This window comes from Pinus tabuliformis, chromosome Q, assembly GCF_031772625.1.
Source record: "Pinus tabuliformis cultivar Carrire ecotype Pingquan chromosome Q, CPIR1, whole genome shotgun sequence".
Lineage (NCBI taxonomy): Eukaryota > Viridiplantae > Streptophyta > Pinopsida > Pinales > Pinaceae > Pinus > Pinus tabuliformis.
In genome coordinates, this window is record NC_142296.1 from 1139224663 (window position 1) to 1139250378 (window position 25716).

At 35.8% G+C, this 25716-nt stretch overlaps 1 protein-coding gene across 3 annotated transcripts in view; it reads left to right on the plus strand.

Moving 5' to 3' along the window:
- The first annotated feature begins 18221 nt into the window (after positions 1-18221).
- LOC149223587 (uncharacterized) overlaps positions 18222-25716 on the plus strand; it is a 45512-nt gene continuing 38017 nt past the window's right edge. The window contains exon 1 of one of the 3 annotated variants that reach the window (XM_089383357.1): positions 18222-18383. The gene's annotated coding sequence lies outside the window, so the exon portion shown is untranslated. The remainder of the gene's footprint in view (positions 18384-25716) is intronic. The other 2 variants (XM_089383355.1, XM_089383356.1) reach the window with 2 other exon arrangements.

Below are 25716 nucleotides of genomic sequence, written 5' to 3' on the forward strand. Positions count from 1 at the left end.
CTTAATGAGAGAAATAAATCAAAACATGTGAAGTTGACAAACAATTTACCCTATAAACCCTAAATTGAGAAAGTTGGCTTGAAAGATATCTCCATTATTTTGGTAAATCATGCCACTTGAGCGACCTTATTATGGGACACATCGAGCCTTTAAATAAACTTCATTATAAGAATTCAATGGAAAAATACCATGTGTTGTAAACCTCGACTAAATCAAGGTTAAGTCTTAGCACTGAGAAAATCTTCAATCATGGGATTTGGATATCAGTTCTTCCTTGTGATCTTATTAAGGGCATGGTACTTAATGCACATGCACCATAATTTATTTTTCATTCGAATGGATGAGATTGGAGGTGCTCGTGCAAAGTATCTAGTGTTGAATCTCAACATTCTCAAGTAAGGACTAGCTATACAATGGTTCATTGAAAAATGATGCCTAAGAAACAAGGTCAATGTTGTGCATAACCTGTAATTGGAGTAAAACTATATGGAGGTTTTTAAAGACATTTATGGATTCTTCCAAAAGTTATTACAACTATTGTTATTGCTAAGGTTGTATAATATCAAATTTTTGCATGGGCATGCTGGTCTCCATGCACTTGTTGACTAGACAACCAACATAAAGAGTTTCCATCTGCTAATGATTAATTTCCAACAATTTTTAGCTAAAATTAAAGGGACATTCAATATTGGTTTTATCTTTACAATATGGGATATTCTTCACATAATTTCAAGGGTGGAAATTTGAGTTATCAACTTTTACATATCTCGAAAGGTTTGGCATTACACATTACCTTGTCTTCCCATGAGCAATTGTTTATTGAAATGTGCACTATTAATACATGAATCTCCTTCTTTAATTGGATCCATTGATGTTGTAAGGTTACAAGTGAGATTGAGTTGCCACCTTAACTTATTATCTCGTGGCCTTGGAAGTCAAATTCTTTTGACTTCCATCATCAATAATAAATTAAAGAGGTTTTTAATAAACTAATGTGTGCCTATGGAACATTTTCTATCCTTTTCCCTCTAATTTAGTTGTTCTTGACAAAGTTGAGTCTCTATGAAATTATAGACAACAATGTTGAAGGATTTGAGAGTAGGCGAAGTGATCTATGTACCCTTGTTACCATTATATGTAGGAGAAGCCTTAACTTCTATTAAAAGAGTTATATGTGTTCAGTGTTCCTCACTGTCATGATTATTTGTCCTTTTTATGCCTTAATGGATAATACTTACCATGTGCTACCTTCATAAAGTCAACCCATGTAATGATGGGCTTCCCACGCTCTTTGCACTATTGGTTGTGATGTCCATCAAGCTTTGGTAATCATTGACATTTTTTATGGTTACAAACTTTATTTATCCATGTCAAATATAATGCAAGACACTTAAAAAATTTATTTAGTGCTTTGACATCAAATTTTCCTTTCAATAGTGGAATATTATGGTTGATGCCAATCTCGAAAGGGTTGCATCCATCGAATCAACCTTCCTTTGTGGATAACTAAATTAGGTAATTTTTGGGGAAATACCTTCTTGGATAGATACACAAACTAAGAAAATATTTCTTTTGTGCATTGGAGAGTTTAATTGATCGTGTTATGTGCACTGACATTTGATGTAGTAGAGAAAGTGGAATTATCCCCCAACATTTCTAGCTATATTGTGCATATAAAAGGGAATTCTTGGGGGTTAGGATCAATGAGATGCCTATGGTACTCTAAGTGTGTCTACATAGATATTCACTCCTTATTGTGATGTATGTTACATAAGAAAGAGATTTGCAAAAGCAAACCTTACAAATATTATGTCAATTTACTTGGACTCCTCAATGGTGGCAAAGGGTCAAACTGTCAAAGCTAAATTGGTTCTAATGACATTAGCTACATTTTTTCCCCAAATTTGTTAAGGGTATGGTTCTCCAATGTTAATCACTAATGTACAAAGCAAAATAGAGTCCTTTTAAATATTTAATATGAATAATTGAGATATAAGGTGGGATTGGTCATCCCAACCACATAATACGTTCAATTTTTGGGAATATTGATTATATCCATGCCATAAGTCATAATGAGTACTATAACCAACCTAGCTACAATGATCGATGAGTTAATAGTGAGCAATAACTCAACCTAGAGAAATCGTTAGTGTTGCATAAGTAATTTAACAAGAAATTCAAAAAGATATTATGCTATTTATGTGAATCAAGTGTGATGCATATGCACATGTCATGAAGGCAAGGAAACAAAAAGGCAATGAGGTTGAAAGATAACAACACAAATTGTTCCCCTAAATGTTGGCTCAACTATACATCTCTATATAATATAAATAACGAACCATGGAGAATAACAGGGATCAAAGTGATGCCAATGATTATTGTGGCTCAAACCATGAAGGCAAATATGAAAAAGTTTAATAATATTTAATGATGATCACTACAAATATATGTAATAATTTAAAATGGAATGCTTACATATTTATACAAGTAAGTGCACAACCCATCATTAATGAGATGGTTGTGAATTTGGCCAAAAGGGTAACAAATTCTAATGATTTTTAGAGAAGTTTCAATCATTGGAAACACAAGAGTAGACTTGGTGAAGTTTGATTAGTAGAGATAATGGTCATGCCGAATGAGCAAGATGTGAGATTCCATCAATGTTGCTAAAGAATCTAGAGTTGCACAAGTATAGTGATATGCATGTTGATTTGTTAAAGATGCCACATGGAGGATTTTCCAAAGAAATATCAATGACACTTCACAAATTAGGGGTAGGTTGTGGTGAATGTGACAAAGAACATGGATTCGCCATACAATATGATATAACTTTTCATATGTACTCTACTAAGTGCATTGCAAGTTGAAAAGGCTCAGTTGTGATCCATAATTGTTCCAAGGCACATATAGTACATATTTGATTATAATATTTAATGCACAACTTTCTCTCTAGCAAAGTTGTATGAAAAGTACCTAGATGGTTTAATAACATAGAAAAAAGTTCAACTTAGTTTGCACATTTGATCAAAGTTAGGGGAATTAGTAAAAAGAGTTTCCACTTAAATTTCTCAATTTTGAATTCTTGACTAAATTATTTTTTGGAAAACAACTATTTTACATAATCACGCATGAGGTGGGTTGCAACACATAATTAGAAAAGGAGTGAGTTAATAAATGGGCAAACTCAATTTTTTTAATGAGTCTATTTTTGTTTCAATGAGGTAAAGTTTTGTCTCGATCTACTCCATTTTTTAAAAATTCTAGTGATTTGGGTCATTCTATAATGTGTCAAAACCTTTGGGACCAAAGTTCCCATCAATTATATGGAACTACAACTTCTAGCAATTCTTTTTGTATTTAAGGGAAAACTTTCCACTGAAATGAGGTTGAATTTGTCCACTTACTAACATACTATTTTGCAAAATTCATAAGCATTACTTAGTGTTGAGATGAATTCAAAAAAAATCCATTCATGCTCTTTCTCGATAAATTCCAACAACATATAAAGTTCATATGTTATTCTCTACAATACTAAATAGCTACTTACAACAAAATGACCAATCACTTGAGCCATTTATTGATATACACATCCTAGTAAATACATATGTACATATAAGATAGAGACTAAAGCAATAAGAATTGAAGAAACGTCAATAATCTATAATAACCAAGTGTTTGACCTCCACATTGATTAATAGAGGAGAAACATCTTTCTCTTCTTCAATAATAAACCCTCACATTGGTTAATAAAGGAGGAACAACCTTCTCTTCTTCAATATAATCATGTTGGTACATTATCTCATTGAAGAGCATGTTGAGCTTGCCTTCTAAGTGACTACAACTTCTCCAATCAACTTGCAATTATATTTTAATTTGCAACACCTAGATCTAGTGCTTGGTGATTAATACCCTCATTCTCTATTTCCTCGATTAACAATTATAAGCTTTGCTCATTATGTATTTCTTTTTCTTCTAGGTGTACTCCCTTTCCCACCAAAAATTAATGGAATTGTTTTTCATCGTCATAATTATGACATAAATTTCACACCAGGTTATGATCGTTTTCAATATTCAACCATTGGGTCTTCTTTGTCTCCACCATAAACTTTCCAATTTCCTAAATTCATTGCTTCTGTGTCTCTACTCACGCCACTACGTTATCTATTGAAGTCCATCTTTTTGAACTCCTACACATAAGGTTTTGTAAAACTCTCCTTCCACTACTATGTCGATGTTCCTTCTCCTTTCTCCCCATCATTTTCACTAGTGAAGTTCAATAACAACTCTTAAATTTTGAATTATTATCACCTTTTGAAATAAATATAAATAGAATCAAGAGCATTATTCAAAATGTGCTTAGTCAACCTACTAACTTAACAAAATTTAATACATAATAATCATCTCTGCATGTTTAATACATTGCGATCTCCACCACACAACAACTATATAAATTCATTATACATCAATTGAGTATTTACCTTTTTTTTTTTTTTTCTAAAAAGATTATTTGTATTGTATAATTCTGTGCATAGTTCACAAAAAATACATCAGGCATTACAGAGTCAATTCATCATAATTTTCCAATGTTTTATCATTTCCATTAGAAATACACAATTTTCATGAGGATAATATATATGAGCAACAAAAAGAGAGGTTTTGTAGGTGAATACCCTACTAAAAAACCCCAACAAAACACAAAAATTACAACACATAACACTACTAATCGATTATGAAATCTTTCATGACGACTTGTCTGCATGCATGTGTTTCCTCGGGGTTACCACGAAGTCACTTGGGCTCCCCAATTTTCCATTTTTATATTTTCTTGTATCAACCAATTTAATTGTTTTTTTAATATACTTCATCCGTTTTTAGGGAATTATAACATACTCGATTTGACTATTAACGTTTAATTCACCTATCTTCAATTTACACCCCTTGTTAGCATACTTGTATGCTTCTCTGCTGAAGTCTTTTAGGGCATGGATGATATGCTTTGGATGCGATATGTTCCGCAATTTCCTTATTCTTTTCATGACGTTTTCCATAGATTTCTCGTTTGGGAGGGAGCTTTTAACCAAATGATGCAAGATTATGAGAGAATCTCCCATGAATGTAAGTGTGTCCACCTCGTGTTCTTTGGCTAACAAAAGCCCTTGGTAGAGACCACATATCTCTCCTTGATTATTTGTCATATGACCAAAACCCCATGTGTACCTGATCACTTTGTCCTCCATAAAGCCATAGAATCCCTCTCCACCTCCGGCCACCCCTAATATTTAACTTAGACATAAAATAAAATAAAATAATTATTATAATCAATTAAATTCTTAACTATAATTTTAAAATTAAATTATTATTATTATGACCATTTATGATTAGTGGCCATCCAATGGACTAATAGCTAACATTAAAGAATGATAATGTTAAATAATTGTGTTTCCATTAAGAGAACAATTGCCCTCCTTTGTAGCCCTATCTCGCCTGGCAGATCGATATGTTATCTAAAAGACAAACCACTGAAACTATTTAACGAGAGGCAATAATCAAACAAACCTTAGTTTTCGTTCGCAAAGTTTTATTTTTATTAATTCTTCTTTACTTATTATACTTGCCATTGGCAGGATATAACGTATTCAATTTTTCATTGACTAAAAAAATTTAAAATCTATCAAAAGTTTAACATTATGAAATTAAATTTATTATTTTTCAATAAAATTTATTTCTATTTATCTCAAATACCATGGGTTGAAATGTCTCCTCTCCTATTGTATAATGATGACAAGAATTGACTTTTGTGTACTTTATCATTAATTACTATATACTATATCACTAATTACTATGTACAATAAATATAAATAATCTGAAAAGTAACATTATATATTAATTAATATCTACCATAAACACAAATGGTTTGTAATCACTTTACACTAAAAAAAAAATGCATTGACTTTTTATTTTATAAAAATATTTCTAAACTTTTATAAAGTTTTTAGAAAAATATCATATTACAATGATTTTTCCCAAAATTAAAATTATATTTAAAAATTTTTAAATCCAAAAATTCCATTTTCTCATTAATGTAAAGTATTGAATAGACAATTTTTATGGGCTTTATTTTTTAATTGTAGACAAAAAAAGAAATTAAAAAATTTAAATTTGAAGAAAATATGTAAAAATGACATGTGTACAATTTGTACAATTCTAATTATATCAATGTGTACTCTAATGACATGAGATGTATACTATAATTATTATAGTGTACCCTCCATTATTTAAAAAATATTTTTACTTATGTATTTTTTTTAATATTATTTTATTTTAATATTAATAAAAAATAAAAAATTTGATAAGACCCCTGCATGAATCTGCAAGGTCTATCATATATACCCTCGATCAATTCACACACGACTTAGTGTCAACCGATAAGAACCATAGCTCACATTATCAAACACAATTGTATTACTTAATACTGGTTAAAAAACTTGGATAGATCTTTTTAATAAAACCATAAAATTAAATAAAAATAATGCACAATTGTATATATACATGGGTCCTCGTTATTTAAAAAACGAAAGAGAATCTTGGTAGGTTTTCTTTTGAATTGTTTTTAGTAAGAATAGAACACTAGGACATAAATTTTTATCTTTTACTTGATATAATATTTTCATTATTTCATTATTCCTACATAAAAAATTGTCAACTTAATATAACCAATTTCTAATAATGTTTTAAATTTTTTATAATTTCTTCAAGTTAATTTCTTTGGTGTACATGTTGCTTTGTCAATTTAATATAACTAATTTTTGGTAGTGTCTTAAATTTTTAATAATTTCTTCATGTTCATTTCTTTGGTGTAAGTAAGTTTGATGAGATGAATATTATAATTTAGTAATACAAACTTAAATAATGCAATTTTATATAAAATAAATTTGATTTTAATGATAAGTATGAGTTAAATAATAATGTAAATATACAATTGATAGAAATATACAATTTTATATGTGAATTAGGGATGGATTTATATTTTTATATTTGCTTACAATTTTAATATATACAATTCATATGTGAAATAGAGATAGATTTATATTTTTATATTTGCTTATAGTTTATCTTAGTTAGGCAAAGTAAGCCTAGTATATATATATATATATTTAAATATTTATTATTTTAACATTGTTTTGATATAAAAGTTTATTATAGTTTTTTTTTTTTTTTTCCTAAGGAAAAAGTTGTAATTTCTATTAATAAAAGGAAATTACATTTTGTAGATGCTGGTCGCATATTCATATGAGGCCAATGGCCTGTCTGTATACAAAAAAACCTGAAAGAGCTGGATCTCCACGCAGGGAGTCATATAGTTGGCTGTCTATAACACCCACAGTTTTTTACAAAATACTGCTCTGCTCTAAGAGCACTGATATAGGCCGTTACAGAAACTAGAAATATACAGTATAAGTCCATGTATCAAAATTGTCGAAAATAGCTGTGACTGTTTATAGGCGGGTCAATGACCCGTTCTATTGAGGTCCACAAAAGGCCTGTGATAGTATTGATGGAAGGTTCCATCAATCTTCTCCTGGATCAGCCATTGATCTAGTTGGCTGTGCGCCGCTTCTTTGGAAAGTTGGTCCGCTTCTGTATTCTGTTCCCTGTATATATGACGACGGACAAAGGATTCAAAAGATGTTGTCAGTCTTTTGGCTTCGTCCAGTATGTGTCTCAAAGAATATGCATGACAATGAGATGCAGAATTTAGCCAATTGCAAACAATCTGTGAGTCTCCAAACAATTGCAGGTGTCTGCAATGTTTTTGGTGTTGGCATTATGATTCAAGTGTTGTCCTTGATGGCAACTCACTCAGAGGATGGTACAAGTGCTCAGAGGTTGGTACAAGTGATGGCATCTTAATCAGAAGACAGATCTCAGTACAGCATGCCAAGGAAGCTCATACACGCCGTTTCGTTAAGCCCAAGTCGCGTGTACACGCTAGTTCTATTCATAAAAAGCGCGTGTATGTGGAAAGGTTCCTTTGGTCCATGGTGGTTAGTCCTTGGAAGTTGTGCCTATGATTTCGGACCATTGTGTCTCGACGGGCGTGTCGATCCCTAGTTTTGAAGTTGATGGTATTGTGTTACTATGGTTTTGGCTCTTGGTATTGAGCTAGGCCTAAGACTATATAAGGAGAAGAAGATCATTAGGCAAAATCATCTTTTGACAAGGGCTTGAATATCTAAGAGTGAAAGAGATCTGATTTGCAGGTGCTGGGTTGCTTGATCTAAGCCAAGGAGAGATCACATTGGTTGATGGAAGACTAGATCTAAGGATAGATCGGGATCTAATGGTTTGAAATGCACTATCATGATATGGTTGATTATGCTTATTTCTAGATCTGCATATTGTCGCAATGCTATGTTCTGGGTCTAACTAATGTCTGGTACAGCTGCAAATTGAGAAAGTTTATTTTTAGATCTGTACGCAGGTTGGCTTCGGTAAAAGAGCGTGTATACGCGGGTTTGGCTCCTTGAAGTAGCGTATATCTTTTGAAGCTTGTTTTTGGGTTTACAGTGGGGTCTGACAGTTATTGCAGAGTTCTGTAGTCTGCTCTGTGTTCTGATAACTGATGATTGACAGGGTTCAGTGGTTCAGTGATTCAGAGTTTGGTTGTTTTATGCTTCAATGATCTGCTGTGGAAATTGAATGAATTGTGGTCTTCAGATTGTAATGTTGTGCTTCAGGAATATTCAAGTCTGAAAATGTATGAAAGGTGATACCTGAAGAAAAGAAGATTGTAGGTCAGCACCTACGTACTAGTATCTTGGCTAGTACAAGAACAAAGGGGGTTGGAGCTCCCTTCCAAGGAAGTTTGGAGAACGAGAGAAGGTTGTAGCCTTCTGCAGGTTGTAGCCTGCGTACTGGTATAAGGCTGCACCAGTACAAAAGATTGTAAACTGAAGTTTCTTAAAGAAAGATAGAGATAACTTGCAGCAGGTGGTTTTCACCCACATTGGGTTTCCACCTTATATCTTGGTGTTCATGTGTGTGACTTTTGATCCGTTCTGTTATACTGCATCTGCTTACTGTTAATGTGCTGAATAATGTCCTGATGAACTTAACTGAAGAATAAGCTAACTAAGTTATGAGTTCTCTGCTTATACGCTGTTTTATTTAGTCACAGTAGCGTGTACACGCTGTTTTACTTAACTGAAGTAGCGTATATGTTTCTGAGCATTGAAAAGGTTTGATTGATCTGATAATACTGATTCACCCCCCCTCTCAGTATTATTTCCAACAATTGGTATCGGAGCAGGTCCTTCAGGGAAGCTTGATCGCTTGAAGGTAGATCATTCATCATGAGCAACTACGAGAAAGAAGCATCAATCAGGCCACCGGTTTTTGATGGAACAAATTTCAATTATTGGAAGGTAAGAGTTACTGCATATCTTCAATCTCTTGGTACAGAAGTTTGGAACATTGTAGAAACAGGCTATGCTTTTCCTTCAGTTACTCCTACAGATCCAGCTGAGAAAAAGACATATGAAACAAATGCAAAAGCAGTCAGTACTCTATTAGGAAGTATATCCCAAACAGAATTCATGAAGGTCATGCACTTCAAATCAGCAAAAGAGATATGGGACAAAATGATCACTAGCTATGAAGGAGATGAACAGGTAAAGGAAGCTAAACTTCAAACTCTCAGGATTCAATATGAGACTCTCAAGATGTATAATGATGAAAGTGTGGCAAATTATTTTCTTCGGGTAGACGAGATTGTTAATTGTATGAAAAATTTGGGTGAAGAAATAAAAGAGACTATAGTAGTTTCAAAGATTCTAAGATCATTATCCCCCAAGTTTGAATCTAAAGTATCTGCAATAGAAGAAAAGGAAAATCTCAAAGTTCTCACTATGTCTCAGTTACATGGAATTCTAACTGCTTATGAAATGAGAAAGGGAGGTCCATCAGACAGAAGGGAAGCTGCTTTTAAGGCATCAGGAAAAGAAGATTACTATGAGGCAAGCCATGTTCCAGAAGAAGAGGAAGAAGAATCAAATTTTGTTAGAAATCTTCAAAGGGGTGCTGGAAGGTTCAGAGGTAAGCTACCTTTCAAATGCTTTGCTTGTGGAAGAGTAGGTCATTATGCTGCAAAATGTCCTAATAAAGATAAAGGAAAAGAACCTGCTAGATGGAATAAGAAACAAAGTGCAAATAAGAAAAGCTACTACACCCATGAAGATAGTGATGGCTTATCAAACAGTGATGAAGATGAACAAGGTAATAAATATAAGCTATTAATGGCATTTGAAGATGATGATTATGAGGATGCTGTAGATGTGGATAATCTCTATAATGAAATTACTAGACTCAAGAGATGTATAGAAGAAAAGAGTGTGATCATTGATACTTTGCAATTTCAAATTGATGAAAAGGAAAAACATCTTGAAAAACTAGAAGGTGAAATTGTTGGTCTCAGAAAAGAAATTGAGAAAACAAAAGCTATTAATCTTAAGTTTGTCAAAGGATCTGAAACTTTGGATGAGATTATCAATGTGCAGCGGTCTCCTCTAAACAAGACAGGTTTGGGCTATAATGGAGAAACCTCTAAAGCATCCACCTCAAGGAATTATCTTGATGCAGCAAGAAGAAATGAGCAGAAGAACAATGAAGATAATCAGGTAAAGCAGGGACGAATTACAAACAGAAACTATCAGGGACAATCCTTCTTAAGGGTGAACAAAAGCTACAACCAACCACAGGTAAAATCTTCTCAGTTTGGCACAAGAATAGATGAAAATAGAAATTACAATCAGTTGGCTGGTAGATTCAATAACCGCAGAAGCTTCTTCAATGGACAATGCTTTTCTTGCCATAACTTTGGTCACAAAGCAGCTCAATGTGTTGCATATAAAACAATCATGACTAGGGAAGCTCAAAAACAAAGAAGTATGACAGGGATTACAAAGAGGACCTATAACAACTTTTCGGTTCTTGAAAATGAAGTTGAATGTTCTATTTGCAATAATTTTGGTCATAAAGAATCTGAATGCAGGAGCAGGTTTCAGGAGAAAAAGGAACAAGCCACGAGCACCAAAAAATGGAGGATAAAAGAACCTCAGACAGAAAGATGTGGGATAGCGTTTTATGCAGAAGGACAGGAAAATCTATGGTACATTGACAGTGGATGTTCGAAACATATGACAGGTGATAAAGAAAAACTTGAATCTTATTCTACTTTAGAAAAGGGAAAGAAAGTTTCTTTTGGAAATGATACTCCTGCAACTATAAAAGGAAAAGGTATTGCTCCTTTGAAAGAAAAGGTCAAGGCTGGAAATGTTTTGTATGTTGATGGATTGAAGCATAATCTTCTAAGTGTCAGTCAGATGTGTGATCAAAAAACCGAGGTTATTTTCAGATCAAATGGATGTCTTGTTCGTGATCTTGATACAGGTAAAACAGTTCTCAAAGGCAAAAGAACTCCAAATAATCTGTACATATTTGAAGAAGGACAACAACAATGCTATCTTAGCAAGGATGAAGAGCACTGGCTATGGCATCGAAGGTTGGGACATCTAAGCTTCTCACAAATAAGAAAAGCATGCAAATATCAGGCAGTTCGCGATCTTCCAGATATCAAAATTCCAGACAACACTATATGCAAATCTTGTCAGTTTGGAAAGCAAACCAGAACTAACTTTCCAGAAAAGGAAGGATCAGCTAGCTTGCCTCTTGAGCTAGTCCATACAGATGTATGTGGTCCATTTAGGAAAAGGACACCTCGAGGAGAAGAATATCTGATATTATTCATTGATGATTTCTCAAGGTTTGTTTGGTTAGGGCTTATGAAGCACAAAGATGAAGCATTCGAAAAATTCAAATCCTTCAAAGCATTGGCTAAAAATGAATCAGGACACAAAATTAAGTGCCTCAGATCTGACAGAGGTGGGGAGTTCACATCAAATGAATTTTTTGATTTCTGCGATGAACATGGGATAAGAAGAGAATTCTCTACAGCTAGAACTCCTCAGCAAAATGGGGTTGTGGAAAGAATGAACAGAACTATCCAACAAATGGCTCGTGCTATGCTCGATGAATCAGGTACTCCTGCAACCTTCTGGGGTGAAGCTGCACATGCTGCTGTTATCATTCTTAACAAAACAAATGTCCGAGTAAACAGCACTCAAACACCTCATGAGCTTTGGAGTGGTAAAACTCCTTCCGTGAAGCATTTCAAAATCTTTGGGAGCAAATGTTATATTAAGAATACTGATGAGCAACTTGGCAAACTTGAACCTAGAGCAGATGAGGGCATTCTTCTTGGTTATTCTCCACATAGCAAAGCATACAAGTGCTACAATAAAAGACTTGGCAGAATTGTTGACAGTATTGATATAGTGGTTGATGAGAAGGGATATATTCCTAGGCAAGTTCATCATGAAGACATTGAAGAAGATGAAGGTTACTCTCAAAGGCGAAATGATGAAGAAGAAGAACCTCAAGAAGAAGAAGAATCTCAAGAAGAACCAGAGGAGCAGACAAGAATAGAAGAGAAGACTCCATCCAGATATGTCCAAAAGAATCATCCAGAAACTCAGATTGTGGGGCAGAAAGAAGCAGGAGTACAAACAAGAAGGACACTTGCAGAAGCTTCAAGCTACTTGGCTCTACTCTCCTCCATTGAACCACAAAATGTGAAAGAAGCATGCAAAGATGAATGTTGGGTCAAAGCAATGGATGAAGAACTTGAGCAAATCGAAAGGAACAACACTTGGGAATTAGTTCCTAGACCAAAAGATAAGAATGTAATAGGAACAAAATGGGTCTTCAAGAATAAGTTAAATGAAAATGGAGAAGTAATTAGAAACAAGGCCAGACTTGTTTGTAAAGGGTATGCACAGCAAGAAGGAATAGATTTTGAAGAGACCTTTGCTCCTGTGGCAAGACTAGAGGCCATCCGAATGTTCCTTGCTCTCTCAAGCTTTCAAAACTTCAAGGTATTTCAAATGGACGTGAAATCAGCCTTCCTAAATGGAGACTTAGAAGAAGAAGTATATATTGAGCAGCCAGATGGGTTCATTCTTGGAAATGATCCAAACCTTGTATGCAGATTGAAAAAGGCACTCTATGGGCTCAAACAAGCTCCAAGGGCTTGGTACTATCGGTTGGACAAATATCTTCACCAACAAGGCTTTTCAAAAGGATCAACAGATAGCAATCTCTATATAAAAGTTGAAAATAACAAATTGCTAATCCTTGTTGTTTATGTAGATGATATTATTTTTGGCAGCAATGAAGAGACCATGAGTCAAAACTTTGCCTTGGTTATGCAGAAAGAATTCGAAATGTCACTTCTTGGAGAATTGACATATTTTCTTGGATTGCAAATCCAACAAAATGAAGGAGGTATCTTCTTGTCTCAAACCAAATACCTCAAGCAGATCTTGAAGAAGTATGGCATGGAAGAGTCAAAACCAGTATGTACACCCATGGTTACAGGATGCAGCCTCAGTGCAAATGATGAATCAGCAGCAGTTCACCAACCCACTTATAGATCCATGATTGGGAGTTTGCTTTATTTGACAGGTACTCGACCAGATATTACACATGCAGTAGGAATGGTTGGAAGATTTCAAGCCAACCCAAAGGAAACTCATCTTCAGGCAGTCAAAAGAATCTTCAAATATCTTCAAGGGACCCAAAACTATGGCTTATGGTATCCTAGAAATACTGATCTCACTCTTCATGCTTACACAGATGCAGATTGGGCTGGAAGTGTGGATGATAGGAAAAGCACAAGTGGAGGTGCTTTCTTCATGGGTTCTAGATTAGTATCTTGGTTCAGCAAGAAACAAAGTTCGATTGCCTTATCTACAGCTGAAGCAGAATATGTGGCTGCAGCATCTTGTTGCACACAACTTCTTTGGATGATGCAGACCTTGCAGGACTTTCAAATCACTTGCACTCCACCTGTCTCTATCTTATGTGATAATACAAGTGCAATCAGCATTTCAAAGAATCCTGTCATGCACTCAAAGACCAAGCACATACCAATCAAGTACCATTTTCTTCGGGAACAAGTGCTTGAGCAGAAGGTCAAGTTGGAGTATGTTCCTTCTAAGGAGCAAGTTGCTGATATTCTCACAAAACCACTGCCCAGGGAAACTTTTGAATATCTCAGACAAAAGCTGGGAGTAGTTGATGCTTCATCCTGTTGTTGAAGATTGTTTGTTCTACAGAAAAGTTGGTATACGCAGGTTACGGAAGGGATATGAGCGTATACACGCGGATTTATGATGGGTAAGTCGCGTGTATGCTGGACGCTTGTTGCAGAAAGAATATCCGCGTACATACGCTGTTTTATACAGGATAAAACGCGTATATGAAGTTCTGAACAGCAAGGGAAAACTCTGAAGTTCTGAAAAGCAATAGGAATGTCAGAATTCTTCAGGCACAGTTTCAGGGAGTGCAACAGGCACAGGTTCAGGGGGAGCAGCTCAAAAGTCTCATAAAGCATTGTTGGCATTCAGATGTTTTGGTTGTTGGTTTCAGGAGAAGGAGCTCAGAAAGAAATTCTGGTTGCTGATCTAACAAGATGTTTATCAGATGTTGCTGGTGTCTTTCCTAAGTCTTGGTCTAGATCTGTTGTCTCTATGTCATGTATCTCTCTTGTCATATCTCTTTTATGGTGTCAAGGTCATGTAACGGCCTATGTTGGTTTCCCCACTATGCCTGGGATGAATGCTGTAATATAATTGGTTGTTTCTGATATGTCCCCTCTTGGTAGGGAGTATGGATGTATGTATTGAGTCTTTTGGTGATAGGAAGGTCCCTTATGGTGTATAAATCTTGGCTCTTGTTGAAGAACATCTTTTTCAGATCTGGCCTACTGTCAGGGGGAGCACGAGTCAGCACAGCCAAGCAGAGGTATCAGCATGTCCTCAGGGGGAGCACAGCCCTTTGCTCTTGATGTCAAAGGGGGAGAGTGACTTGGTGTGGTGGTTGCCATCAAGTCCAAAGGGGGAGATTGTTGGCATTATGATTCAAGTGTTGTCCTTGATGGCAACTCACTCAGAGGATGGTACAAGTGCTCAGAGGTTGGTACAAGTGATGGCATCTTAATCAGAAGACAGATCTCAGTACAGCATGCCAAGGAAGCTCATACACGCCGTTTCGTTAAGCCCAAGTCGCGTGTACACGCTAGTTCTATTCATAAAAAGCGCGTGTATGTGGAAAGGTTCCTTTGGTCCATGGTGGTTAGTCCTTGGAAGTTGTGCCTATGATTTCGGACCATTGTGTCTCGACGGGCGTGTCGATCCCTAGTTTTGAAGTTGATGGTATTGTGTTACTATGGTTTTGGCTCTTGGTATTGAGCTAGGCCTAAGACTATATAAGGAGAAGAAGATCATTAGGCAAAATCATCTTTTGACAAGGGCTTGAATATCTAAGAGTGAAAGAGATCTGATTTGCAGGTGCTGGGTTGCTTGATCTAAGCCAAGGAGAGATCACATTGGTTGATGGAAGACTAGATCTAAGGATAGATCGGGATCTAATGGTTTGAAATGCACTATCATGATATGGTTGATTATGCTTATTTCTAGATCTGCATATTGTCGCAATGCTATGTTCTGGGTCTAACTAATGTCTGGTACAGCTGCAAATTGAGAAAGTTTATTTTTAGATCTGTACGCAGGTTGGCTTCGGTAAAAGAGCGTGTATACGCGGGTTTGGCTCCTTGAAGTAGCGTATATCTTTTGAAGCTTGTTTTTGGGTTTACAGTGGGGTCTGACAGTTATTGCAGAGTTCTGTAGTCTGCTCTGTGTTCTGATAACTGATGATTGACAGGGTTCAGTGGTTCAGTGATTCAGAGTTTGGTTGTTTTATGCTTCAATGATCTGCTGTGGAAATTGAATGAATTGTGGTCTTCAGATTGTAATGTTGTGCTTCAGGAATATTCAAGTCTGAAAATGTATGAAAGGTGATACCTGAAGAAAAGAAGATTGTAGGTCAGCACCTACGTACTAGTATCTTGGCTAGTACAAGAACAAAGGGGGTTGGAGCTCCCTTCCAAGGAAGTTTGGAGAACGAGAGAAGGTTGTAGCCTTCTGCAGGTTGTAGCCTGCGTACTGGTATAAGGCTGCACCAGTACAAAAGATTGTAAACTGAAGTTTCTTAAAGAAAGATAGAGATAACTTGCAGCAGGTGGTTTTCACCCACATTGGGTTTCCACCTTATATCTTGGTGTTCATGTGTGTGACTTTTGATCCGTTCTGTTATACTGCATCTGCTTACTGTTAATGTGCTGAATAATGTCCTGATGAACTTAACTGAAGAATAAGCTAACTAAGTTATGAGTTCTCTGCTTATACGCTGTTTTATTTAGTCACAGTAGCGTGTACACGCTGTTTTACTTAACTGAAGTAGCGTATATGTTTCTGAGCATTGAAAAGGTTTGATTGATCTGATAATACTGATTCACCCCCCCTCTCAGTATTATTTCCAACATTTGGTGTGCAAACTGAATGATGTGTTTTGTTGTGCTTAATTTGGCGAAATTGTTTGTGTCATTTTCAAGTTTGATCTGGATCTTGTAGTAGTGCGATTCATTGATGTATAATACGGCTCCACCACCACAGCCCGCATCTTGTGCGGATCCATCGAAGTAGGCCCAGGGCTTTGACTTATCAATAGCTATGGGATTAATAGTGCGGGGTGGGGGGTTGGAGACTGTTTCAGGAAGCAGATTGTAGTCTGCTATAGTATGATTCAGGATTGTAGGCCAGTGGGGAGCTTTATTGTTGAAGATGATATGATTCCGAGCTATCCAGATAGCCCTGCATACCAAGAGCGGCATGTTGATGGTCTTCCCTGAGTGTTCTCGAATCCAAAAGCTCCAAGCCTCCTGGATGTTCGCACCATGCCAAGCTGTAAGGGAGGTATAATATGACAAAAGTTTATTATAGTTATAAAAAAATAATTTTGAATTAAAGAGGTATAAAAGTATTTTACAATTTAAAAACTTCACAACTTTGGTAATAAAAATGACATCTTTTGCTAAAGGTAACAGTTATTATCCCTGCACCGGGAGTGGATATATGCATTTGGAAATGCGTTGACATCCAATTAGTTCTAGCGCTGACTATAAATTATACCTCATGTTATAATGTTAACATTATAGAAAAAAATAATTTTGTTTTTTATTATTTTAATTTTTGATTGGTTAATTGGGTTGAAGCTTTATTCTGTAATCATAGTTCCATAGTAGATTGGAGTTGACAGACCTGCAATTATATGTGATTTGTCACATCTCCATTAAATGTGATTTGTCACATTTCCTTGCCTTTGCTGCATGCAAATTGTACCCACAAACCAAAAATCCTTGTTGATTGCAGCGCAGAAAAACAGAAAATCAAAATGTTTTTAAAATATGATTCATTATAACTGCCCCTGCATATGATGACTTCAACCGCTGTAAGCTGGTGATTGTTTGAGTGTCTTTGTTGGTCTCTTCCCTTCTACGCATTCAAAATCATCAACATATTGACATTTGAAATTTCTACTTTCAACTAAACGTGGGTTGTATGTTATTATATTCCAAATCCCTTTGTATGCTCTCTGAAAATGTGAAATATGTAACATATGTATCTTCGAAAGTAACATATGAATTGAGGGGAATATCAGAGAAAAATTCAGCAGCGTGTTTCGTTGGTCATCGTTTTATATTTAATAAATTAAAAGAAATAATGATTTCATTATTCTTTTCATTTCTTAATTATGCATTAAATATATAAAATTCTAAAATTTTAATACATTTATTATAAGTTTTTAAATTTTTTAATACATTTACATTAACCATTTTGAATAAATCATGAAATTACCAGAAAACAAATTTTGTCCAGTGAGATTTGTGAAGCTTGATAGGTATTCTAAATATATTGTGCAAAATACTTGCTATAAGGAAAATAAGTATTTTAAATATTATGTGTAAAGGCATACGTTACAAAAATGCCAATCAAATTAAATCCGATGTTATAATGTACAAGGTCGACTTCGTTCCTCCATTCATATATGTTTTCATTGTTTTTTTACTCTAATTTAATTATAATTAAACCAAGCAAGAGTATCTACAATGCAACTTTTGTTTAAATTTGACAATAAATTTATATTTTTCAAAATTCAATAATTAAATTAAAAAGATAGCTATTCTGCCTCGTATTATGTATTAATTTCATTTCAGACGAATATGACAATGCCAAAACATTGATGGAATTTTGGTCGGATTTATTTTGATGACAGGCCAGGGGAAGGATAAGACCAGCTCGGTTTTTCCAATTTCGATTTTTTAGGGGCCAAGTGGATTTCTGCAAGTGCTCATTTAATTTTCCAGGGTACCACTTTCATCATTTTTTCAAAGAAGTTACTCAGTTGGTTTCACTTGGTTTTATGCCTTTTTCTAATTTTAACTGAAAATGAGTACTGGATGGAATGTTGGAATGGAAGAAAATGCAAACACACCTCCCAAAAAAAACATTTAATGAAATCTGTGCTTGAAAATCATATTTTTAATTCCCACAAGGCATTGCCCGCTTCACATGCCAAAATTCTTGTCTCCGTATGTTGTGCGAGACTCCGTGAATCGAACCTTTCAACCCTAGGTCTGACCTTAGCTAACATCTATAAGGTAGTGTCGGGGTCGAAATGCTGAGAAGGATGTTAAATCAGAGTAATCTGTGAATGTTCTCTTACGTAAGAACCCTGGCTGTGGACAAAGTTTCGATCTAGAAAAAAGAATGATATCAGTACAAAATATTTCTGAGTTCCAAAAGAACGTCCAAAAAATCAAGCAAAAGAATGTGACATCTGAATGACAAATCCCAAGCTATACTTCAGAAAATCAAAACATGCATTTACCTCTTATACCTACACAGGCGGCAAAACTATTCAGTTGTATTCCTGGTTTGTGTTCTTGTATTTCAGTTGATGAATGTGATAAGGGGATAAAGGAGGAAGAGAATTGTATAACTTCTCTTATATCTATTATTGGAGGAAGTTCGGGGGATTCGCAATATTTCTTCATTTAACGATATTTACGGAGAAAGGAATACTATTCTAGATGATTCCTCAAAAGCTGGAACACATATGATACATGGTCAATGGTTCATCCTGGAAGACACGGAGGATCAGATCTACCATTTTCATCCGCCTTTCCATGAAGAATCCCAAGTTTGGATATTTTTGCTAAGCTCTGAATGAAGAAGCTTTGTCGGAATACCTGCTCTGTTTCTGTCTGGGATTTATAATGTGTGTGTAATAGTTATTTTTAGCAAATTAATGTTGAGCAAGCAGGATTTGTCCCCTATGGATGGCTGAGGAATGTCTCTGAATTTGAAAATCTGGGACTTGATATTTTTTGCGATGCTCAATATATTATTTGGTAGTGTTTCATCGGCAAGTCCTCCTTGGCCATTCAGAAAGCTCGTATCACACAAGCTCTCCACACTAGCAATCTTGTCTTTCTTGGGGTTAATCAATGTTACCAGATTCAGAATCGGCAATAAATTGGTGAGGCAAAAGAGCGAAGAGTTTTAATCAGGTTGAGAAGAAATCTTTCAATACAATTAATAAATATATACACACATTGAAAAAAAAAAAAAACATTTTTCATTGATATTCAATAAAGCCATGTCCAAAGAATGCATAATATCATTAAATGTATGAAATATCATGAATGAATAAGTATCTCATATATGTTATGAATCCAAACATAATACAAAGCACTGAGTCTTGACTCCTAACTAGTGACTACATAGAACTAGAAGCATCTGTTTCTAAAAGTTTACAAAATATTGCATACTAATCAGTGAAAAAACAGTAACTAAGACTTTAAGAGTGAGAATTAGAAGTGATTCCTCCCACTCCTTCGCCTCCTTGACTCTCAAAATTCTCCAAGTCCTCTAGGCTTAAAAGAGGAGTCTCCTCTGATTGGACCTAATTTGCTGCATTTGTAGTATGCAAATCTATCTCTTCAAGGTTGATTGGTGAATGATCCAAACCTGTCATTATCATGAAACATGGAAATGTGAATTAAAGTTTGAACTTTAAAGTGCAAATCAAATTATGAAACCTTCAAATCCAAATGCAATTACGCATGACTAAGGCAAGCCTTTTGTTCATCAAGGCTTAGTGTCTCGACTCTGACCTAGTATTTGCTCGTTGCGAAGTTGGAGATTGTAATGGACAAATACAAGGTCATTTAAGTGTTTTTGTCGTGCTTCTTAGGATGTATTTTCTCAAATATGCTCCAATTGCACTCACAACCTAAAGCACTGTATGATTGGTTTAAGATTTGAATGGCGAATCTCTTCAAATTTGGTGTATCACTACCAAAGTTTTGCCACCAAAGACCTAGCAAGTGGCAAGGGTTCATGAGTAGTAAGTACAGATCAAAGATAAATACTAAAAAGACAACAAAATTTATTATTTAATAAAACATTGAAGTTTTTAATAGACAAATTAAACAAATTTAATGAATTCATGAAGCCTTCAAGCCTCAAAGGGTACCTGGCAACATCTTAGTCCTTTCTCGTACGACACTAGTATAGGAAAATAATTTGGTTGATGCTCTATAATCTTATAGTTGGGCAAAGATGTGGCTTTGAACTTCTTGATCAGGGAAACACCTTTGAATGCATGTCATAAGTCCTTTGCCAACCTCCCCATCCTCATTAAATTTGTTTTTATCATAAAAATACTATAGGTTTAAGAAGTACCTAGCAACATGTAAGGGGGAATGCAATTGCCTATCCCAACGTACATCAATAATGTCCTAAAGAGGCATATACTTGGCCTCCTCATCCCCATATCTTCTTTTGATGGCCTCCTTTGTGAGATCCATCACCTCATAAATGTAACCCATAGTGGATTTGTCACCATCAACCATCCTGAAAGTTCAAACTTTCAAATTCAATGAAATATGAAACTTTGAAAATGAAATGAAGCTTTAAATGAAATTTTAAAAATGAAAAAGTTAAAAGACTTGAAGTACTTGAGAATTTTGACAAGAGACTCTGTCACAACAATAATCTCTTTGACATCTTTCCAGAAACCGTCATTAAACACAAGTGCAACAATTTCAATGCTTTCGAGGGCCTTGAAATGTTTAGATGCCATCCACTTAGATTTATCTTTTGCTCAACCACAGATTGCAAAGATATGAAATTTGTTGCAAATTTGGTCACTGCAAGTTGAACAATTTTTTTACCTTCAGTGTACTTTCTCATGGTGTTTAGGATGATAGTGTGATTGTACAGGTATTTGGTTATGGATTTTGCCTTCTCCATAGCCTCATGTATCCAAGGAAGTTTACCAATGCCCTCAAGCATTAAATCTATGCACTGGGCAACACAAGAGGTGCAGAAAATAGTGGGGTGCCTAAGCTCAAAAAGTCTACCAACAACCATATAAATAGTTGCATTGTCGATGACAATTTGTACATGTTCTTATCCCACTTATTGAACGATTTCCTCCATCACAAATAAGTTGGGTAGTCTTAACCTCGTCTGAGGCATCCACTGATTTGAGAAACATTGTGCCTACTGGACAAGATGCAAGGAAATTTATGAAAGTTCTATTCCTCCGATCTTTCCATCCATCACTCATAATGGTGCACCTTGTTTCTACCCATGATGAATGAAACTCAGATAGCACAAACATGACATCTTCAACACTCTCTAACAACAAATTTGCCAGAAGGCTTTCACATGAAGGGGCTTTGAACCCCGAACCTGCAATAACAACTACAATCATAGCATGCCAATAAGGATTTCTAGCACAGTGGAAAGGTATGTTGGAATAGTACCAAAAGTTAGCAATGGCCTTCCTTGTTTGACTATGGACATTTTTTTCCCAACCAGTGGCATCCAAGTTGTTGGAAAAAGTAACTATGTTTGGTCTTCAATAATGTACTTGAGTCATTACGTAATGTACTTGTCAAAAGAATAAAGAAAAGAACTTTTGTTATTATTATTGTGACTTATTAAAGCATGGGTTTCATGCTTGGGTCACCATGTTTTAGGTCAAATTCCCCATTGAGGACTTCTAGGATTTATTCTGCGTCTATAGAATTATTGTACATTTAAAGAGGCCCTTCTTGGCTTTTGAATCATGTAAATCAATTAAGTATTGAGTCAAATATGAATTATGTAACCTCCACACCATGTCGGCCTAAGAGAAGATCAAATCGGCCTAAGGACCCATTCGACCCCACAAGAAGCCTATAAAAGGAAGGACAATGAATTCATTTGGTGCATCACTTCTCATTCTCTCTCTTCTAGGCAGAAATGCAAAAATCTGTTTGCCGGGCAGAAGTGCGAAGTAGGAAGCTGGGAAAGTGTGTTGTTGGGAAGCCGAAGTGAATGTGAGTTTGGGGGATTCTAAGGAGTCAAGGAAAATCGAAATTTTGATGGTGGTCTCTCTCTATTTCGTGTTCTGGATTGGGAGAACGAAGTCTCCCAAGTTGGACTGCTCCTAGAAGCCGTGAGCTGCTGCATAATCGAAGTTGCTGGAAAGAGATCAATCTTTTGGAGGTTGACTTGGTGTGGAGGGAAGGTCTGGTCAAGGTCTAGGGTGAAGAGTCTCAAAGAATACTATTGAAAGGAATAATTACTTTGACTGGGTTTTCCCCTCGAGGGGGGTTTTGTCCTGGCATGTGCCTACATCTTGTGTTCATTGTTTTATGTGCTGCTGCTTTGTGTAATTGCTTGATGAACTAAAGAAAGAAGATATAAAGAATCATAATAACAAGTAACATCACAAGTAATTATCAACAATAATCTCTTTGACATCTTTCCAGAAACCGTCATTAAACACAAGTGCAACAATTTCAATGCCTTCGAGGGCCTTGAAATGTTTAGATGCCATCCACTTAGATTTATCTTTTGCTCAACCACAGATTGCAAAGATACGAAATTTGTTGCAAATTTGGTCACTGCAGGTTGAACAATTTTTTTACCTTCAGTGTATTTTCTCATGGTGTTTAGGATGATAGTGTGATTGTACAGGTATTTGGTTATGGATTTTGCCTTCTACACAGCCTCATGTATCCAAGGAAGTTTACCAATGCCCTCAAGCATTAAATATATGCAATGGGCAACACAAGAAGTTCAGAAAATAGTGGGGTGCCTAAGCTCAAAAAGTCTACCAACAACCATATAAATAGTTGCATTGTTGATGACAATTTGTACATGTTCTTATCCCACTTATTGAACGATTTCCTCCATCACAAATAAGTTGGGTAGTCTTAACCTTGTTTGAGGCATCCACTGATTTGAGAAACATTGTGGCTACTGGACAAGATACAAGGAAATTTATTAAAGTTCTATTCCTCCGATCTATCCATGCATCACTCATGATGGTGCACCTTGTTTCTACCCATGATGAACAAAACTCAGATAGCACAAACATGACATCTTCAACACTCTCTAACAACAAATCTGCCATAAGGCTTTCACATGAAGGGGCTTTGAACCCTGGACCTACAATAACAACTACAATCATAGCATGCCAATAAGGATTTCTAGCACAGTGGAAAGGTATGTTGGAATAGTACCAAAAGTTAGCAATGGCCTTCCTTGTTTGACTATGGACATTTTTTTCCCAACCAGTGGCATCCAAGTTGTTGGAAAAAGTAACTATGTTTGGTCTTCAATAATGTACTTGAGTCATTACGTAATGTACTTGTCAAAAGAATAAAGAAAAGAACTTTTGTTATTATTATTGTGACTTATTAAAGCATGGGTTTCATGCTTGGGTCACCATGTTTTAGGTCAAATTCCCCATTGAGGACTTCTAGGATTTATTCTGCGTCTATAGAATTATTGTACATTTAAAGAGGCCCTTCTTGGGCTTTTGAACATGTAAATCAATTAAGTATTGAGTCAAATATGAATTATGTAACCTCCACACCATGTCGGCCTAAGAGAAGATCAAGTTGGCCTAAGGACCCATTCGACCCCACAAGAAGCCTATAAAAGGAAGGACAATGAATTCATTTGGTGCATCACTTCTCATTCTCTCTCTTCTAGGCAGAAGTGTGAAAATCTGTTTGCCGGGCAGAAGTGCGAAGTAGGAAGCTGGGAAAGTATGTTGTTGGGAAGCCGAAGTGAATGTGAGTTTGGGGGAGTCTAAGGAGTCAAGGAAAATCGAAATTTTGGTGGTGGTCTCTCTCTATTTCGTGTTCTGGATTGGGAGAACGAAGTCTCCCAAGTTGGACTGCTGCTAGAAGCCATGAGCTGCTGCATAGTCAAAGTTGCTGGAAAGAGATCAATCTTTTGGAGGTTGACTTGGTGTGGAGGGAAGGTCTGGTCAAGGTCTAGGGTGAAGAGTCTCAAAGAATACTATTGAAAGGAATAATTACTTTGACTGGGTTTTCCCCTCGAGAGGGGTTTTGTCCTGGCATGTGCCTACATCTTGTGTTCATTGTTTTATGTGCTGCTACTTTGTGTAATTTCTTAATTAACTAAGGAAAGAAGATATAAAGAATCATAATAACAAGTAACATCACAAGTAATTATCAATATCGAGAAAACCTTTATTGCCTTTCTGATTTTCCAACACAAGGTAGGTTGGGAACCAGGTTGTACGGGGAGCAAAAAAGGTGTCTATGTTTCCACCTCCAGTGTTGAATGTAGGAGGATTAATTTGGCCTTGAGTTTGACTTGGACTTTGAGGCATTTGTGGGAAACTTGGGCCCGACATTGAGGATTCAACAAAGGGAGGTGACAAGGGGGTATTGGAAGAAGAATGACCAGCTCCAAGAGTTCCTACTTCTACACTTTGCTTTGCTTTCTTGGCGTTTTGCTCATTCAACATATCAAGGGCCAAGATTGCTTGGTGTTTGACATCTTGGTCAACATGTTTGCAGATACCTATATCATGGTCGGGTATCTGTGCAAGGTGGTACTTGAATCTATAAATGCCTCCACTACATTTCCCTTTACAAAATTTACAGAGGAGCTTGGGGTCTCTAGGAATCTTGTCGTAGTAAGCCCAAGCAAAGTCCCTCTCTCTTGGCATTATTTTTGTTTTGGACTTGTGTTTAATTTGTGGCTTCCGTTAATATTTGGAGTCATGGCTTTTGTTTAATTTGTGGCTCTTGTGAAAGAAAATACAAATTTAAAATTAAAGTGATCGAAAAATATGCTAGAAATCTGAAAACATAAATGAAATCCCTTTCTGCGATCTCAAATTCGTTAATTTGGTTGTTTTTTCCGTCAAATTCGACGTTCCGCAGGTAAAGATTTGAGGTTTGGGGGAAATTTGTACATTTTTTCAATGTATTTTTATGTTTGACGTAGTTTTATATCCAAGAAAAGGCTCGGTCCATATACATAACTGATATACATAATTTGTAATTATATTGATCCAGACTCCTTTATTATAACTGATTGATCGAAATGGTGATTGAGAGTCCAATAAAGATGTTTCCTAGTCTCAGAGGCTATGGATCTTGATCTAGACAAGAGGGTGGCTCTTGAACGTTGAACCACCGCCTTTTACGCGGTTGTTCTCACCTGGAATGAGAGGATCATTGATTCATTAGGTGACGACCTTGGAGGAAATAGTCTCGACGCCCAGTATGCAAGACCCATTGTGACGTATACTGACGAATTAGGGAAATGTTGACGGGAAAAATGTCCTGCCAATAGCTAAGGGATTTCTCGG